A 5,869-nucleotide genomic window follows, 5' to 3' on the forward strand; every position below is an offset into this window, starting at 1 on the left:
AAAAAAAAAAAAAAAGAAAGAAAGATTTGGTATTTTATGGAGATCCAAGGGTGTTTGGCAGACTGACGGAGAGAAGAGGCTTGCGGTGCAGGACCCACAGGGTGTTCAGTGCACCAGGAAGGTGGGGGATAGGCTGGGGAGGTCTCTCGTGTAGGGCTCTAATGATGAGCAGGGAGCTGTGAACCAGGGGTGAGCCAGCCTTGCCTGTTTACTTTTGTCTTGAGCTGGCTTTATGCCCAGGAAGTGGATGGCAACACCTCCTCTTAGTCCCCGGATTGTGGGGAGAGCTAAGAGCTGTAGTGCCACTGCATAATGAGTTAAATCACTTTGGAGGTCTTAGCTGGCAGGTTAGCTCTTTTTCTGTGGGGCAGTCAGTCTTCATTACAGGCAGTGCCCAACCAGATCATTGCTTTTCAACGTTTGTTCTCTGGAATCCTGGATTGCTCTACCTTCAGTCAGCCTCCACAGGCTTCATCTGTTTTTTTATTTGAGGTTTTCTCCTGAATTGTGTTTGAAAAATACATTGCTGCTAGAAAAAACTTTGTAAACCTCTACTGTTGACATATATAAATAATAGTTTAATATGGATTTCTTAGAAATTAATGGAAACTGCTTACCTCAGTAGTAATCCAGGTTTAATTGTGGACATGTGTTCACATATGAAGATGCTTGATGATGCTTTTTGACAGAATCCTTTATTTCTTTAAATGATTTTTTTTTTTTTTTTGAGACGGAGTCTTGCTCTGTTGCTCAGGCTGGAGTGCAGTGGTGCAATCTTGACTCACGGCATCGTCTGCCTCCCAGGTTCAGACAATTCTCCTACCTCAGCCTCCTGAGTAGCTGGGATTACAGGCACATACCACCACACCCGGTTAATTTTTGTATTTTCAGTAGAGATGAGGTTTCACCATGTTGGCCAGGCTGATCTTGAACTTTTTGACAGGATACTTTAAAAGAGTGTTTTTTAAACTCTACCAGACACAACTCAACACCTACCCCTGTTATAATATTTTAAAGCATCACTTTTCAATCTTTAAATGAAAATCATGGATGATAAATCTTACCTTTACTCAAAAACATCACTCCATTTACTATTCTGAAACGAAACTAGCAGGTAATATAACCAGCCTCTAAAACATACACATCAGTGTAACGTTCTAACTGAAACAGATAAAATATTTTATAATGAAATGATTATTTTCATATGTAAATGTTCTTATATTACAAGATGTAATTAAATTACTAAGCAGAGCACACACTTTGTATGTGTGTGTATAAATATAAATATGTGAAAAATCACCATGAATGTGGTAGATGTCAATTCAGATTTGCTGCATTGGCAGTTCAATACCAGGAACAGGGTTGCGGTCAGCAGTATGATTTTCTAAAATGTGGCCAGTTCCTGATAAAGTTCTAGGCATAACAAGTCTATAATGGCTTTTCTGATATAGTGCTTGCTGTGTGCCTGGCATTGTTCTGATACCTTTCTAATACGTTTATGAGGTGTTAGTCCCATTTTCCATATGAGGGAGTTATCCAGGTTATGCGCTAGTTATGCTGGTTGTCTACTCGTAACGGTAGAGCTGGGATTAAAATGAAAGCAGCCCAGCTCTAGCTTCCTTGCTCATAATCACTTGCCTGTACCGGCTTCCTTCCATATATAGAATCCTCTAATTGCATTCCTGAAAATTCCAAAGCATATTAAAAGTGGGCTGAAAATTCTCTGTGTGTTTATATATATAATGAAATTATATCATAGATTTGTTACTGTAAACTGAGTTTCCATGTATTTGAATATTTGGCCAGGCAATTGAAAGTTGTGTTGATGGGGTCAGCTCTTTGTTGTGAGGGCCGTAGCCTGCAGCATATGTGTAGCACGCATGCTCCAAAAGGCTAAATCCCAGTAGAGGATGCCCATCACTGGCACGTCCAACGTGCTCACCTTTCCAAAACAGCTTCTAGTGGGTGATACCATCCCTTTCAGAGAAAGTTTTTGTGTGTTTTTTTGTATTATACTATAAATTCTTGTGTCCATGTGCAGCATGTGCAGGTTTGTTACATAGGTATACACGTGCCATGGGGGTTAGCTGCATCCATCCCCCTACCATCTATATTAGGTATTTCTTCTTATGTTATCCCTCCCCAATCACCCCACCCCCGATATTCCTCCCCTAGTCTCCCATGACAGGCCCTGATATGTGATGTTCCCCTCCCTGTATCCATGTGTTCTCATTGTTCAACTCCTATTTATGAGTGAGAACATGCAGTGTTTGGTTTTCTGTTCCTATGTCAGTTTGCTGAGAATGATGGATTCCAGCTTCATCCATGATCCGGCAAAAGACATGAACTCATCCTTTTTTATGGCTGCATAGTATTCCATGGCGTTTATGTGCCACATTTTCTTTATCCAGTCTATCACTGATGGGCATTCAGAACAAGTATTTTAAAAGAAATCCTGTATCCTCCTTAAGTAGTGTTTCAGTCTCTATATTTTTCTATTTTCTCTCTCCTTCTCTCTCAGTTCTTTCCACACCAGACCTGAAGTCTTAGAATCTATTTTGTGGACCTTCTTATTTTTATTTTTTTCCCTGGAAGACCACGAACATTCCTGTTTCGGGTTGTTAGCATTGCAGCAAACCCTGAGGTATTGACACATAACTTATCATCCTCCAAAGAGCTCGAGTAAGTAAATCTGACATTTGAATGTCACCAGCAAAGCATAAGACTCATGCTGCCTTTTTACCACCATAGTCATGAATGGTATGGAGAAGTAGCCCTAACTTGCTTTCTCCTACTGTGGATGAGATTAATTTTATAGACCACTAGTTCACATGTTGCTCCTACCCTTGCTAATAAAATCACTGCATCATTTCCATGGGGATGAGACTACAGCAAGCTACTTCCTTGGAGATTCTATGGAAGATGGATGTCTTAAAAATAAACTGCTTTTGGTACGGCTACTCATTGGCTTGGCCAGTGATACTTAATGTTATTTATTTTGTTAAGTTACTCTGTGTTTTAATCTGCTCAGGCTGCATTAACAAAATACCATATACTGATATTTATGAGGTCCCCATCCTCAGGACCCACTCACCTCCAAAAGGCCTGCTTATGGTATTAGGCCCACCTCCTAATACCATTGAATTGGAGATTAGGGTTTCAACATATGAATTTTGGGAGGACATAAACATTCATTCCATAGCACTCTGCTTTTGTATTTTTTTCAAACTTTTCATGCTAATCAGCTGGAAAGTCAGTATTTTAAAATATGTTTTAAAACTGGCTTAAGGAGCATACAAAAGCTGATTTCTGATGTTTCTTCCAATACGTGGAAGTTTTTGCATGATGTGTAAACCCTAGTTAGGGTCCCTGGATCCAAGTTGAAGACCTCAACATACATTTTGTTCCTAAAGGAACTTAAATATATATTTTATAGCCTATAGGATATGGAATTCGAAAAAAAAAAAAAAAAAAAAACTAATCTCCTTACTGTAAAACTTACTTTATTTGGAAATTTCACAGTTGCTAAGTTTCACCTTAGAGTTTCTATTTATTTGGGGGCCAGAATTATTGCCAGAAGTGTGCTCATTTGACAGAGGGTACCTTTTACATAAGTAAAGGAAAAAGTGATTGCATCATGTTCAGACCTGTTAGAGGGCCTTGTTTTTCCTCTAGTTTTAGGGATGTGGAGTCTGTCCAAAACCCTATGTATGTGTGCATGTGTATATATAAAAGACAAATTTTTTGTACTCAAAACATTTTTCAGCTGGATATGGTGGCTCACGCCTATTATCCCAGCACTTTGGGAGACAAAGGTGGATCACGAGGTCAAGAGATCGAGACCATCCTGGCCAACATGGTGAAACCCTGTCTCTACCAAAAATACAAATATTAGCTGGGCATGGTGGCACACACCTGTAGTCCCAGCTATTTGGGAGGCTGAGGCAGGAGAATCTCTTGAACCCGGGAGGCAGAGGTTGTGATGAGTCAAGATTGCGCCACTGCAATCCAGCCTGGCAGCAGAGTAAGACTTCGTCTCAAAAAAAAAAAAAAAAAAAGTTCTTAAATAATGGCCAATGGCTTACTGGTTTGGACAGAGGAGAGAAATTTTGTCTATAAGCAAAAAATGATACTGCACAGCCAGGAGGCTGTCATACACAGTTTTTCAGAATGCTTCGGGTTTGTGTTCCACTCCCCTTCCATAGAAATGCACATGGCATCAGTGATTAAGGACTCAATTCTGGTTGTAACTTGGCTATCCCTAGGCATATTCTAACATTCTATGGCAACCTTTATGAAGCTTGTCTTCCGATGATTACCTGAAAGTCAGTCCTAATCCTTTGTTCCCTCCTGCATGTCACTGACCATGGGGGTCACTGCTCTTTGAGGAAGGCAGTCTATAGCCTGAGCATTCGTGTTACGCTCACAGCCAACCTGTTACTCACTGGCCTCCTTTACCACACTCCTTGTTTCATGAAGAAGTTGTGAAACTGAGGTTGGAGGAAAAAATTAAAAAATAAATCTCAGGCCGGGCGTGGTGGCTCACTCCTGTAATCCCAGCACTTTGGGAGGCTGAGGTGGGCGGATCACCTGAGGTCGGGAGTTCAAGACCAGCCTGACCAACATGAAGAAACCCCATCTCTACCAAAAAGTACAAAATAAACGGTGTGGTGGTGCATGTCTGTAATCTCAGCTGCTCAGGAGGCTGAGGCAGGAGTATTGCTTGAATCTGGGAGGCAGAGGTTGCGGTGAGCCGGGATTTCACCATTGCACTCTAGCCTGGGCAACGAGAGAGAAACTCAGTCTCAAAAAAAAATAATAAAAGAAAGAAATCTCAAAGGTATTTAAAAGCGCAATGGAATAATTACTCCTCACACCCAGGGATAAGGATATTCTCATTTCCTCTCCTCTTGCCTGGAATGTTGCAAACATTCAGATGTTTGTGAAGAAATGATTAAAAGGAGAGAAAATATCAGGAGAAAAGTGATTAAAAGGAGACAAATGTTCTTCCACTGACTAGACCCATTAAAAGGGAAAATTTAACTTTATTGTTAGGGGGATGAAAACTGGATTTTATTTTAAGATATTTCTTCACTATTTCGACATATGTGCTGAACATTTTGATTATCTTAGAGAATCATAAGAGAGCTTCAGTAATGAAGTTTAATATAAAGTAAGATTGTCTCTGAAGGAAGAAATGGTCCTTTAAATTTGGTGTCAGTTTCTGTTTTCTTAACTCATTTCTAAACTTTCTGTCACTCCAACTGAGCCTGCACTGGATAAGAGAGGAGGGATCTGCAGAATTAGCACGAATTTAGAAACCTTTGACTTTTGGAAATCGGCATCAAGCAGATGGAAGCAGGCGGGGGCTCAGCTTTTGAAGTCGGATCATCCAGCTGTCCTACATTGCCACTTATAAGATCTTTGACTTGAAGCAAGTGACTGACCTCTCCACTCATTTATCTATGAAATGGGGATAATAATGGCATCTACTTCGAAGGCTTATGGTGATTAAATGAGATAATATTTTTAAGGTCCTTTGTATAGTCTGGCACACAGCATTTAAGAGATGTTGACTCATATTCCTATAGTAGCAGTACTGATTCCATTGCAGCTTCTAGTGAATAACATATTCATAGCTGGCCAACAGGAAATTGCTCATTCTTTTGTCCATAAGCAGCAAAATCATGCCATTGTGACACTGTCCAAGGGCAGCAATGTGGTCAGTGACCTAGAGATGTAGTTTTTACCGTTAGAAATCTCACTCGGGGCCGGTGTGGTGGCTCACGCCTGTAATCCCAGCACTTTGGGAGGCCGAGGCAGGTGGATCACAAAGTCAAGAAATCGAGGCCATCCTGGCCAACGTGGT

Source organism: Cebus imitator, unplaced genomic scaffold (assembly GCF_001604975.1).
Source record: "Cebus imitator isolate Cc_AM_T3 unplaced genomic scaffold, Cebus_imitator-1.0 Scaffold6, whole genome shotgun sequence".
In the NCBI taxonomy this organism is placed as follows: Eukaryota; Metazoa; Chordata; class Mammalia; order Primates; family Cebidae; genus Cebus; species Cebus imitator.